The 15,081-nt window shown below is 38.5% G+C and overlaps 1 long non-coding RNA gene across 1 annotated transcript in view; it reads right to left on the bottom strand.

The window, feature by feature from the left end:
- The window catches only part of LOC141400920 (uncharacterized), a 57,335-nt gene extending 57,221 nt beyond the window's left edge, over positions 1-114 (bottom strand). The window contains exon 1 of the long non-coding RNA XR_012412232.1: positions 33-114. This is a non-coding gene — a long non-coding RNA (uncharacterized lncRNA). The remainder of the gene's footprint in view (positions 1-32) is intronic.
- Positions 115-15,081: the final 14,967 nt, after the last annotated feature.

Below are 15,081 nucleotides of genomic sequence, written 5' to 3'. Positions count from 1 at the left end.
ACATCGCGTCTCTTTATAAAAATCCACTTAACTGTTATTGTTGGCTTTTGTTGTGTATTTTTTGTTTGCTTATAATTGTTATTGTTGTTACTGCTGCGATCGTTTGTTGCTGCTTTTTATTCAGCAATAATAGCAACAACAACAATGACGAAAACCAACCATAATAATAACAAAAAATGTAGTGGACACATTCTCATCACTCTGATAGTGAGAAATAGGTAGACAGAAACAAATACGGTGTCTGACCATTAAATTGGGAAGGGATGTTTGGTAGAGTTACCTGGAAAATAATTGATAAACGTTAAAATGTTAAATTTATCAGTTACCTGTTAGCTCTATGCAAATGACATAGTGGAATAAGAGGGTTCTATACTATATTTACATTTACGAAATCCACTCGATTTCATCTGTCAATTCATTTGTATATATGTACATCAAATGAAAACTCATCTGAAGTGGAATGGATTTCATTTTACGTTTGAGCAATGGAATTGGCAGTTGAAATCGAGTGGATTTCGTTAATGTAAACATAGTATTACATCAAATCATACGAAACGTCAAAATTGTTCACAATAACACATTACTGTGAATTGCTTGTTTACCTTCTGTATGTGATTTTATTCATGGTGGAATAAGAAGGTGTTACATCAAATCATACCAAACGTCAAATTTGATCACAATAATGCAGTGCTGCGAATTGCTTGTTTACATGTTGTATGAGATTTTATTCACAATAATGCATTTTGACAACTAGTCTGAAAATCAGCTGTTTTTGGCGCTGTACCTTCTTATTGTACCATGATTTTATTCACAATAATGCATTTTGACAACTAGTGTGATAATCAGCTGTTTTACCGTTGTACCCACAGTTTATACAGTTGGCCATTCAGAGTTCTGTTAACAACATTTGACAACAAACATAATAGATTGTTCATTATTGTGATTTGATTTCCTTTGTATTTTATGTATTTGACAGCAAACTTAATAGTCAGGGCTAACTAGTTTGGGCTGAATGGCCAACTGTATAAACTGTGGTTGTACCTGTATTATTGTGCCATGGCAAATGATTTCCCTTTTCAAGGCATCACTTGTCTGATTACTAGGCATAATTGAAGTATTTATTAAGTCGATGGTCAGACTAGCACGATTTCAACATGGCGACGTCAAGTTTATAGGCGAGGGGTATGAAGTAGTGAAACCCATGTACATGGTTTTCTGTGTTTGTTGTGTTGCCTCTTCTTGTTCTTCGTTGCAAGATTTTTTCTTCAATTTTCTTTCATTTTTATTTTCTCAAGCAAACGTTAACAACAAAACAAATATAAATATATTTAATAAAAACATTCAATAAATGAAATAGTGAAAATTTAACTATTAATATTAATTTAATTATTAATGTTAATTATTTTGTGTTGTTTTTTGGTTTATTTATGTCTTTTTTTGTTTTTATTGGTATGAGAAACACGCGAAACAAACGCGAATGGTAAAATAAAGAGGACACGCAAAGATCTTAAATTTCACGTTAACGTGTGTGGAAATTAACGAAATTTAAAAAGAAACTTTAACGAAATTGGTTTCATGAAACCTTGCTAGTCTGACCATCGACTAAGCGCTCGGCACATACGGTGAGTTGAGCGTCGCGCTACAACAACCACATGAAAAATGTGTAAGTGAAGCCAAGTTTTTTGAAAAACAACAACATGGGTGACGCATTAAAGTTAAACATAATTTAACTTTTTTGGGACAACGCATGCCCCAACGTGTATGTGCCGTATGTGCCGAGCGCTTTATCGCTATTGACAAATGTTTTAATACATTTAACGTCAGATATTTCGACATAATGTACTATATCATCATATAAATGTATTATGTAAATGCACGTTTAAATAATGTTGTTAATCACTCATAACCAGGGATGCCAATTGTTCTGATGTAAAAATCGCTACATACGCACCATAGGTTTATAGCGATTTTTATCTTAAAACAGTTGACATTTCTGCTTATGCTTGTATCACACCATATGCTTTTTCACATGTATGACATCAGCTGTTCTGTATATTAGTATACCCAAAGTGACAACATACATGTGAAAAAGCATATGGTGTGATATAGCCATTAAGACCGTCATCAGACCATCTGCTTTTTCACATGTATGACATCAGCTGTTCTGTATATTAGTATACCCAAAGTGACAACGTACATATGAAACAGCAGAGTATCCGATGGCCGCCTAATGGCTATATTACACCATATGCTTTTTCACATGTATGACATCAGCTGGTCTGAATATTAGTATACTCAAAGTGACTACATACATGTGAAAGAGCATATGGTGTAATGTAGCCATTAATCAGTGGTTTTTGTACGCCAAAAATCACCAAATGTAACGGGAAACCCAACTTGGCATCCCTGCTCATAACTAAAAAACATATGTTTTTAGGGGATCGCCAGTCTGAATTGTGTCAACAGGTAGATAAATGTAAAAATTATTTAAATTAAAAAAAAAAAATAAACACAATCACATGATCGGCCCAAGTCTTTTAACTATTATTACCAAATAAACTTGCATTTATATGTTATAATTTATCTATAACTACATTTACACCTGACAATTGTATTATTTTTATGGGCTACATTGTTAGGCTGTCTGGCCACACATCAACTAAAAAAACGCCATATAATAACAAAACATTATGTCAATAAATAGTTACGACCGTCATAATTGACATAGCGGTGACTGTGTCAAGTGTCTTTGATAAGTACAATCCATGGTGGGGATAATAAAGGGTTGTTTACACCATCTATCAATGTCGTATGAGATGCCAAATTTTCTACCTGCGAATGTTGAACACATAGTGTAACCACTATGAAAATTTTCATCTATCAAAATGATTTGGCAACTCATATGTAAATTTTTCATTTAGGGAGCGCTCTATTTGATACGGCATTCTCGTATGTAAACATAAATTTATCAGCTGTTTTCTGACATTCTCAAACAAAAAATGAAAAACAAAATCTTTTAAAAAAGAAAATGGAAAGGTATGTATATTTAAATATTCAGTAAAGTAAATAAATGGCGTTTATAATGTTATTTTCAGATCGATTGGTCGAAAGAAGCAGTCATTGAAATGATTGTTTGGTGGCAAAAACATGAATGCCTCTATAACTCCAAACACCAATTCTACCAATTCAGTTTCCTTCAACCAAAATTAAAATTTGCGCAAAATTGCAACTTAACAATAGCTGTGTCTTTTTACGTGATAATTTGTAATAATTATTACTAATGTTGCAGATTTTGACAGTTGTATAAAGGAAAAGTTGCGGAAAAAATGTTTCAGCAACATTTAGTAAGTAAAAAGACACCCCTATTAAATGTAAATAATGACAAAAACAGCTGTTTTTATATTTTTAGGTTATGTCATACGAAAATGACACTTGCAGGTATGAACGCACAAATTGAAAGTTGTATGGATGACGTCAATTTTGACAAACATAGAGAATGTCGAATGGGTGAAAGAAATGGCAGCTCATATGACATTGATAGATGGTGTAAACAGCCCTTAAGGTGTAACGCCAAAAACAGCTGATCATCATATTAGTTGTCAAAATGCTTTAGCCCTGTTCCTTTACGTTCAAGAATCTTCAAGTTTTACAACTTTTTACTCGAAAAGCGTTCCTTTACTTCAGACACAATACAATTCATACGGGAGCAGGTTTCAACTTTTACTACTTTTGCCGGTTTTACCATTTTCAGAAGTAAAGGAACAGACCATTTATTGTGAATAAAATTACATACAAAATGTAAACATGCAATTCACAGTAATGCATTATGTGATCAAATTCGATGTTTAGTCTGATGTCATGTAACACCTTCTTATTCCCCCAGCAAACCAAATGTCTGATGTCCGACACGTCTGAACAATTTCGGAAGCAAAGTCGTTCAGATTTCGTTCCGATTTCTAAACGATTTTTCGGAGAGGAAATAGTTCAGATTTTGTACCGATTTCGTTCAGATTTCGGAACGAATGTCGGATAGAAATTTCCTTTCCGAATTTCTTAAGGATTTTCTTCAGATTTCGTTACGAAATCGGACCGAAATCGATCCGATGTCGCTGCGACATTTTGTTCCGAAATTATGTCAACCACTTCATACAACTTTCGTTAAGATATCGTTACGATTTCGGACGATACGTCCGACATTTTGTTCCGATTTCGTTACGAAGTCGGTACGATTGGTTTGCTGGGCCACCATGAGACAATCCAATACATTCATATGTATGTATGTACATACGTAGAGTATGGATTGGATGCAAGTAAACCTAATGTACGATTGTCGCTCTAGTAATACAAATTAACTACCGGCAAAACTCAAAAAAATGACCAATTGAAATAACAACAATAGCAATGCTATACGGCACAGTGGTCCATACAGACTATGCAGGAACAAATAATTCATTTTTTACTCCATGCATTCTTATTAATTGTGGAGACCAACGTTTTCCATAGAAAACAAAGTCGGTTTTCCATGGAAAACTTGGTGGAGACCACGGTTTTTTATAGAAAACTTGGTGGAGACCCCGGTTTTCTACAGAAAACTTGGTGGAGATCTTGGTTTTCCGTGGAAAACTTGGTGGAGACCTCGGTTTTCCATGGAAAACTTGGTGGAGACCACGGTTTTCTATAAAAAACTTGGTGGATACCTCGGTTTTCCATGGAAAACTTGGTGGAGACCTCGGTTTTCTATGGAAAAATTGGTGGAGACCTCGGTTTTCCCATGGAAAACTTAGTGGCGACCTCGGTTTTCCATGGAAAACTTTTTGACGACCTCGGTTTTCCATGGAAAACTTGGTGGAGACCTCGGTGTTCCATGGAAAACTTGGTGGAGACCTCGGTTTTCCATGGAAAACTTGGTGGAGACCTTGGTTTTCCATGGAAAACTTGGTGGAGACCTTGGTTTTCCATGAAAAACTTGATGGAGACCTCGGTGTTCCATGGAAAACTTGGTGGAACCTCGGTTTTTCATGAAAAACTTGATGGAGACCTCAGTTTTCCATGGAAAACTTGGTGAATACCTCGGTTTTCCATGAAAAACTTGATGGAGACCTCAGTTTTCCTTGGAAAACTTAGTGAAGACCTATGTTTTCCATGAAAAACTTGATGGAGACCTCAGTTTTCCTTGGAAAACTTGTTGAAGACCTCGGTTTTCCATGGAAAACTTGGTGGAGACCTCGATTTTCCATGAAAAACTTGGTGGAGACATCGGTTTTCCATGGAAAACTTGGTGGAGACATCGGTTTTCCATGGAAAACTTGGTGGAGACATCGGTTTTCCATGGAAAACTTGGTAGAGACCTCGGTTTTCCATGGAAAACGTGGTGGAGACCACGGTTTTCTCTAGAAAACTTGGTGGAAACCACGGTTTTCTATAGAAAACTTGGTGGAGACCACGGTTTTCTATAGAAAACTTGGTGGAGACCACGGTTTTCTATAGAAAACTTGGTGGAGACCACGGTTTTCTATAGAAAACTTGGTGGAGACCACGGTTTTCTATAGAAAACTTGGTGGAGACCACGGTTTTCTATAGAAAACTTGGTGGAGACCACGGTTTTCTATAGAAAACTTGGTGGAGACCACGGTTTTCTATAGAAAACTTGGTGGAGACCACGGTTTTCTATAGAAAACTTGGTGGAGACCACGGTTTTCTATAGAAAACTTGGTGGAGACCACGGTTTTCTATAGAAAACTTGGTGGAGACCACGGTTTTCTATAGAAAACTTGGTGGAGACCACGGTTTTCTATAGAAAACTTGGTGGAGACCACGGTTTTCTATAGAAAACTTGGTGGAGACCACGGTTTTCTATAGAAAACTTGGTGGAGACCACGGTTTTCTATAGAAAACTTGGTGGAGACCACGGTTTTCTATAGAAAACTTGGTGGAGACCACGGTTTTCTATAGAAAACTTGGTGGAGACCACGGTTTTCTATAGAAAACTTGGTGGAGGCCACGGTTTTCTATAGAAAACTAGGTGGAGACCACGGTTTTCTATAGAAAACTTGGTGGAGACCACGGTTTTCTATAGAAAACTTGGTGGAGACCACGGTTTTCTATAGAAAACTTGGTGGAGACCACGGTTTTCTATAGAAAACTTGGTGGAGACCACGGTTTTCTATAGAAAACTTGGTGGAGACCACGGTTTTCTATAGAAAACTTGGTGGAGACCACGGTTTTCTATAGAAAACTTGGTGGAGACCACGGTTTTCTATAGAAAACTTGGTGGAGACCACGGTTTTCTATAGAAAACTTGGTGGAGACCACGGTTTTCTATAGAAAACTTGGTGGAGACCACGGTTTTCTATAGAAAACTTGGTGGAGACCACGGTTTTCTATAGAAAACTTGGTGGAGACCACGGTTTTCTATAGAAAACTTGGTGGAGACCACGGTTTTCTATAGAAAACTTGGTGGAGACCACGGTTTTCTATAGAAAACTTGGTGGAGACCACGGTTTTCTATAGAAAACTTGGTGGAGACCACGGTTTTCTATAGAAAACTTGGTGGAGACCACGGTGTTCTATAGAAAACTTGGTGGAGACCACGGTTTTCTATAGAAAACTTGGTGGAGACCACGGTTTTCTATAGAAAACTTGGTGGAGACCACGGTTTTCTATAGAAAACTTGGTGGAGACCACGGTTTTCTATAGAAAACTTGGTGGAGACCACGGTTTTCTATAGAAAACTTGGTGGAGACCACGGTTTTCTATAGAAAACTTGGTGGAGACCACGGTTTTCTATAGAAAACTTGGTGGAGACCACGGTTTTCTATAGAAAACTTGGTGGAGACCACGGTTTTCTATAGAAAACTTGGTGGAGACCACGGTTTTCTATAGAAAACTTGGTGGAGACCACGGTTTTCTATAGAAAACTTGGTGGAGACCACGGTTTTCTATAGAAAACTTGGTGGAGACCACGGTTTTCTATAGAAAACTTGGTGGAGACCACGGTTTTCTATAGAAAACTTGGTGGAGACCACGGTTTTCTATAGAAAACTTGGTGGAGACCACGGTTTTCTATAGAAAACTTGGTGGAGACCACGGTTTTCTATAGAAAACTTGGTGGAGACCACGGTTTTCTATAGAAAACTTGGTGGAGACCTCTGTTTTCCATGGAAAACTTGGTGGAGACCTCGGTTTTCCATGGAAAACTTGGTGGAGACCTCGGTTTTCCATGGAAAACTTGGTGGAGATCTCGGTTTTCCATGGAAAACTTGGTGGAGACATCAGTTTTCAATGGAAAACTTGGTTGAGACCTCGGTTTTCCATGGAAAACTTGGTGGAGACCTCGGTTTTCTATGGAAAACTTGGTGGAGAGTTCGGTGGAGGTTTTCCATGGAAAACTTGGTGGAGACCTCGGTTTTCCATGGAAAACTTGGTGGAGACCTCGGTTTTCCATGGAAAACTTGGTGGAGACCTCGGTTTTCCATGGAAAACTTGGTGGAGACCTCGGTTTTCCATGGAAAACTTGGCGGAGACCTCGGTTTTTCATGGAAAACTTGGCGGAGACCTCGGTTTTTCATGGAAAACTTGGTGGAGACCTAGGTTTTCCATGGAAAACGTGGTGGAGAACTCGTTTTTCCATGGAAAACTTGGTGGAGACCTCGGTTTTTCATGGAAAACTTGGTGGAGACCTCGGTTTTCCATGGAAAACTTGGTGGAGACCTCGGTTTTCCATGGAAAACTTGGCGGAGACCTCGGTTTTTCATGGAAAACTTGGTGGAGACCTCTGTTTTCCATGGAAAACTTGGTGGAGACCTCGGTTTTCCATGGAAAACTTGGTGAAGACATCGGTTTTCCATGGAAAACTTGGTGGAGATCTCGGTTTTCCATGGAAAACTTGGTGGAGACATCAGTTTTCAATGGAAAACTTGGTTGAGACCTCGGTTTTCCATGGAAAACTTGGTGGAGACCTCGGTTTTCTATGGAAAACTTGGTGGAGAGTTCGGTGGAGGTTTTCCATGGAAAACTTGGTGGAGACCTCGGTTTTCCATGGAAAACTTGGTGGAGACCTCGGTTTTCCATGGAAAACTTGGTGGTGTTTGCGTTATACCATCATGAAACATCTACTGTGTCCCACTGTGCATCAATTGGCATCTCCAGATTTACATTTGTGAATCTTCTTACAACAATTTCAAGTAGTTTATAGAGAAATACAACAACAAATATCGCATCGGAATCTAAAATCCCCATTATAAGAGAGTCTGTTGACATATTTTCTTTAACTTATTCAACGTTTACTTAGAAAATATAATAAAGTACAGTTATTCTCTTCCATAATCAATTATCAAATAATGGTGTGCTCTCGTTTATTTGTTGATTCTACATGTGGAGCGTATTGTGATGCTGGAGCTCATTGACAGTAAGTTGTGGGTGGCTGACCCGAACCTATTGTTTGTACTATTTACCCATCCATTTACTTAAATAAACAATTGAATTATGGTAATGTGTTTTTTTTGTTCTATCATCACAGTGGAGTGTCCACTTGTTTTTTGTTTACATATTTTTGACACAGATGTTCTAACCTATAAACATTTTCGTTTTTTATATTAAAATTATGGAAATTATGGCATATCATTTTTAAACGCCAAATTGAATGTGAAAGTGTTAATTGTTTAATAATTATTATAAATAAAGTTGGGTATATTGCGGAAACGGAAATGTTCCATTGCAATGGTAGAAATCATTTAAAAATTTCCATTATGATCGTTAAGTATCAAAAAATGTGAGGTTATCGACCTTTGGCTTCCCATTAATCCTTGTTTAATTACATCAACCATGCTCGTAACCATCATCTGTTATCTTGGAAAAAGAAAACTCGGATTGTATAAGGATCAACTTCACAATTATCTTCTCATATCTCATCTGTTTTACCACATCAGGTAAGGTAGGTAGGTAAACAAACTTATCTATCTCTGTTCTGTAATCATTTTTCGTTTACTGTCATATTTTCCTCAAATTACAAATAGAGTAAGCAAATCGCTGTGTGTTGATATATTAAGATAATGTTATTATAATGAATGTTTATTAATATGACAACTAGCTACATGGTATTTCATGAGGTGAACACACATGGAGAGATTGTTTGCAATTATAAAAGTCTAGAAGGTATCATTAGCAAGATTTCAAAAGATATAATGAAAGTTCCTTGACCCAAATTTCATGATAAAAAGATAAATCTGGAACAGTTCTAGAGGTGATATGAAACATAAACAAACAAAGACTAATGATGCTAGACCTTAGGAGTACAAAACAGAGACTATGAAGATATTATCTTAGAATTATGTCATTCTTGTGTTTATGATAAGAAACTGCAGTCTCCGTGTATTTTTCGTAAGAAAGCAGCGGTCTCCACCAAGTTTTCTATAGAAAACCGTGGTCTCCACCAAGTTTTCTATAGAAAACCGTGGTCTCCACCAAGTTTTCTATAGAAAACCGTGGTCTCCACCAAGTTTTCTATAGAAAACCGTGGTCTCCACCAAGTTTTCTATAGAAAACCGTGGTCTCCACCAAGTTTTCTATAGAAAACCGTGGTCTCCACCAAGTTTTCTATAGAAAACCGTGGGCTCCACCAAGTTTTCTATAGAAAACCGTGGTCTCCACCAAGTTTTCTATAGAAAACCGTGGTCTCCACCAAGTTTTCTATAGAAAACCGTGGTCTCCACCAAGTTTTCTATAGAAAACCGTGGTCTCCACCAAGTTTTCTATAGAAAACCGTGGTCTCCACCAAGTTTTCTATAGAAAACCGTGGTCTCCACCAAGTTTTCTATAGAAAACCGTGGTCTCCACCAAGTTTTCTATAGAAAACCGTGGTCTCCACCAAGTTTTCTATAGAAAACCGTGGTCTCCACCAAGTTTTCTATAGAAAACCGTGGTCTCCACCAAGTTTTCTATAGAAAACCGTGGTCTCCACCAAGTTTTCTATAGAAAACCGTGGTCTCCACCAAGTTTTCTATAGAAAACCGTGGTCTCCACCAAGTTTTCTATAGAAAACCGTGGTCTCCACCAAGTTTTCTATAGAAAACCGTGGTCTCCACCAAGTTTTCTATAGAAAACCGTGGTCTCCACCAAGTTTTCTATAGAAAACCGTGGTCTCCACCAAGTTTTCTATAGAAAACCGTGGTCTCCACCAAGTTTTCTATAGAAAACCGTGGTCTCCACCAAGTTTTCTATAGAAAACCGTGGTCTCCACCAAGTTTTCTATAGAACACCGTGGTATTCACCAAGTTTTCTATAGAAAACCGTGGTCCCCACCAAGTTTTCTATAGAAAACCATGGTCTCCACCAAGTTTTCTATAGAAAACCATGGTCTCCACCAAGTTTTCTATAGAAAACCATGGTCTCCACCAAGTTTTCTATAGAAAACCATGGTCTCCACCAAGTTTTCTATAGAAAACCGTGGTCTCCACCAAGTTTTCTATAGAAAACCGTGGTCTCCACCAAGTTTTCTATAGAAAACCGTGGTCTCCACCAAGTTTTCTATAGAACACCGTGGTATTCACCAAGTTTTCTATAGAAAACCGTGGTCCCCACCAAGTTTTCTATAGAAAACCATGGTCTCCACCAAGTTTTCTATAGAAAACCATGGTCTCCACCAAGTTTTCTATAGAAAACCATGGTCTCCACCAAGTTTTCTATAGAAAACCATGGTCTCCACCAAGTTTTCTATAGAAAACCATGGTCTCCACCAAGTTTTCTATAGAAAACCATGGTCTCGACCAAGTTTTCTATAGAAAACCATGGTCTCGACCAAGTTTTCTATAGAAAACCGTGGTCTCCACCAAGTTTTCTATAGAAAACCGTGGTCTCCACCAAGTTTTCTATAGAAAACCGTGGTCTCCACCAAGTTTTCTATAGAAAACCGTGGTCTCCACCAAGTTTTCTATAGAAAACGGTGGTCTCCACCAAGTTTTCTATAGAAAACGGTGGTCTCCACCAAGTTTTCTATAGAAAACGGTGGTCTCCACCAAGTTTTCTATAGAAAACGGTGGTCTCCACCAAGTTTTCTATAGAAAACGGTGGTCTCCACCAAGTTTTCTATAGAAAACGGTGGTCTCCACCAAGTTTTCTATAGAAAACGGTGGTCTCCACCAAGTTTTCTATAGAAAACGGTGGTCTCCACCAAGTTTTCTATAGAAAACGGTGGTCTCCACCAAGTTTTCTATAGAAAACGGTGGTCTCCACCAAGTTTTCTATAGAAAACGGTGGTCTCCACCAAGTTTTCTATAGAAAACGGTGGTCTCCACCAAGTTTTCTATAGAAAACGGTGGTCTCCACCAAGTTTTCTATAGAAAACGGTGGTCTCCACCAAGTTTTCTATAGAAAACGGTGGTCTACACCAAGTTTTCTATAGAAAACGGTGGTCTCCACCAAGTTTTCTATAGAAAACGGTGGTCTCCACCAAGTTTTCTATAGAAAACGGTGGTCTCCACCAAGTTTTCTATAGAAAACGGTGGTCTCCACCAAGTTTTCTATAGAAAACGGTGGTCTCCACCAAGTTTTCTATAGAAAACGGTGGTCTCCACCAAGTTTTCTATAGAAAACGGTGGTCTCCACCAAGTTTTCTATAGAAAACGGTGGTCTCCACCAAGTTTTCTATAGAAAACGGTGGTCTCCACCAAGTTTTCTATAGAAAACGGTGGTCTCCACCAAGTTTTCTATAGAAAACCGCGGTCTCCACCAAGTTTTCTAAAGAAACCCGTGGAAAACGGTGGTCTCCACCAAGTTTTCTATAGAAAACGGTGGTCTCCACCAAGTTTTCTATAGAAAACGGTGGTCTCCACCAACTTTTCTATAGAAAACGGTGTTCTCCACCAACTTTTCTATAGAAAACGGTGGTCTCCACCAAGTTTTCTATAGAAAACGGTGGTCTCCACCAAGTTTTCTATAGAAAACGGTGGTCTCCACCAAGTTTTCTATAGAAAACGGTGGTCTCCACCAAGTTTTCTATAGAAAACGGTGGTCTCCACCAAGTTTTCTATAGAAAACGGTGGTCTCCACCAAGTTTTCTATAGAAAACGGTGGTCTCCACCAAGTTTTCTATAGAAAACGGTGGTCTCCACCAAGTTTTCTATAGAAAACGGTGGTCTCCACCAAGTTTTCTATAGAAAACGGTGGTCTCCACCAAGTTTTCTATAGAAAACGGTGGTCTCCACCAAGTTTTCTATAGAAAACGGTGGTCTCCACCAAGTTTTCTATAGAAAACCGTGGTCTCCACCAAGTTTTCTATAGAAAACCGTGGTCTCCACCAAGTTTTCTATAGAAAACCGTGGTCTCCACCAAGTTTTCTATAGAAAACCGTGGTCTCCACCAAGTTTTCTATAGAAAATCGTGGTCTCCACCAAGTTTTCTATAGAAAACCGTGGTCTCCACCAAGTTTTCTATAGAAAACCGTGGTCTCCACCAAGTTTTCTATAGAAAACCGTGGTCTCCACCAAGTTTTCTATAGAAAACCGTGGTCTCCACCAAGTTTTCTATAGAAAACCGTGGTCTCCACCAAGTTTTCTATAGAAAACCGTGGTCTCCACCAAGTTTTCTATAGAAAACCGTGGTCTCCACCAAGTTTTCTATAGAAAACCGTGGTCTCCACCAAGTTTTCTATAGAAAACCGTGGTCTCCACCAAGTTTTCTATAGAAAACCGTGGTCTCCACCAAGTTTTCTATAGAAAACCGTGGTCTCCACCAAGTTTTCTATAGAAAACCGTGGTCTCCACCAAGTTTTCTATAGAAAACCGTGGTCTCCACCAAGTTTTCTATAGAAAACCGTGGTCTCCACCAAGTTTTCTATAGAAAACCGTGGTCTCCACCAAGTTTTCTATAGAAAACCGTGGTCTCCACCAAGTTTTCTATAGAAAACCGTGGTCTCCACCAAGTTTTCTATAGAAAACCGTGGTCTCCACCAAAAAGTTTTCTATAGAAAACCGTGGTCTCCACCAAGTTTTCTATAGAAAACCGTGGTCTCCACCAAGTTTTCTATAGAAAACCGTGGTCTCCACCAAGTTTTCTATAGAAAACCGTGGTCTCCACCAAGTTTTCTATAGAAAACCGTGGTCTCCACCAAGTTTTCTATAGAAAACCGTGGTCTCCACCAAGTTTTCTATAGAAAACCGTGGTCTCCACCAAGTTTTCTATAGAAAACCGTGGTCTCCACCAAGTTTTCTATAGAAAACCGTGGTCTCCACCAAGTTTTCTATAGAAAACCGTGGTCTCCACCAAGTTTTCTATAGAAAACCGTGGTCTCCACCAAGTTTTCTATAGAAAACCGTGGTCTCCACCAAGTTTTCTATAGAAAACCGTGGTCTCCACCAAGTTTTCTATAGAAAACCGTGGTCTCCACCAAGTTTTCTATAGAAAACCGTGGTCTCCACCAAGTTTTCTATAGAAAACCGTGGTCTCCACCAAGTTTTCTATAGAAAACCGTGGTCTCCACCAAGTTTTCTATAGAAAACCGTGGTCTCCACCAAGTTTTCTATAGAAAACCGTGGTCTCCACCAAGTTTTCTATAGAAAACCGTGGTCTCCACCAAGTTTTCTATAGAAAACCGTGGTCTCCACCAAGTTTTCTATAGAAAACCGTGGTCTCCACCAAGTTTTCTATAGAAAACCGTGGTCTCCACCAAGTTTTCTATAGAAAACCGTGGTCTCCACCAAGTTTTCTATAGAAAACCGTGGTCTCCACCAAGTTTTCTATAGAAAACCGTGGTCTCCACCAAGTTTTCTATAGAAAACCGTGGTCTCCACCAAGTTTTCTATAGAAAACCGTGGTCTCCACCAAGTTTTCTATAGAAAACCGTGGTCTCCACCAAGTTTTCTATAGAAAACCGTGGTCTCCACCAAGTTTTCTATTGAAAACCGTGGTCTCCACCAAGTTTTCTATAGAAAATCGTGGTCTCCACCAAGTTTTCAATAGAAAACCGTGGTCTCCACCAAGTTTTCTATAGAAAACCGTGGTCTCCACCAAGTTTTCTATAGAAAACCGTGGTCTCCACCAAGTTTTCTATAGAAAACCGTGGTCTCCACCAAGTTTTCTATAGAAAACCGTGGTCTCCACCAAGTTGTCTATAGAAAACCGTGGTCTCCGCCAAGTTTTCTATAGAAAACCGTGGTCTCCACCAAGTTTTCTATAGAAAACCGTGGTCTCCACCAAGTTTTCTATAGAAAACCGTGGTCTCCACCAAGTTTTCTATAGAAAACCGTGGTCTCCACCAAGTTTTCTATAGAAAACCGTGGTCTCCACCAAGTTTTCTATAGAAAACCGTGGTCTCCACCAAGTTTTCTATAGAAAACCGTGGTCTCCACCAAGTTTTCTATAGAAAACCGTGGTCTCCACCAAGTTTTCTATAGAAAACCGTGGTCTCCACCAAGTTTTCTATAGAAAACCGTGGTCTCCACCAAGTTTTCTATAGAAAACCGTGGTCTCCACCAAGTTTTCTATAGAAAACCGTGGTCTCCACCAAGTTTTCTATAGAAAACCGTGGTCTCCACCAAGTTTTCTATAGAAAACCGTGGTCTCCACCAAGTTTTCTATAGAAAACCGTTGTCTCCACCAAGTTTTCTATAGAAAACCGTTGTCTCCACCAAGTTTTCTATAGAAAACCGTTGTCTCCACCAAGTTTTCTAAAGAAAACTATCTATTAAAAATACAGTCTCTATGCTTTCTATAGAAAATACTGGTCTCCGTCAACACAAGCAGTCTTTTCATAGAGTCATCATTAGTAGTTAATCTTCTGCCATTGTGAATTACTTATCTACCACAAAACTGATATTGTGATTTAACTATACAGTATTTTTGTCATTTATCTCTGTATATCAGTTTCCCCCTTTATCGTCTTCGCTCTCATTGCAAAAATAAAATTTATTATTTATTTTTTAATCAATAGCCAATCTAACTGTAAAAATTATTTCCGTTAATATGATTTATTCAACATAACCTCCCATTGTGAATTGCTTACTGCAATTGCAATTGTGATTTATTTACTCACCACAAGATAAACAGCTGTAATTCTCTCAGCTGACTTTCACACAATTGAACCCAAAA

The sequence above is a fragment of the Musca autumnalis genome, unplaced genomic scaffold (genome assembly GCF_047663935.1).
Source record: "Musca autumnalis isolate F117 unplaced genomic scaffold, ASM4766393v1 scaffold_4, whole genome shotgun sequence".
Classification (NCBI taxonomy): Eukaryota; Metazoa; Arthropoda; class Insecta; order Diptera; family Muscidae; genus Musca; species Musca autumnalis.
Note: the sequence above shows the minus strand (reverse complement) of the source record. Positions and strands in the feature narration are given on the sequence as shown.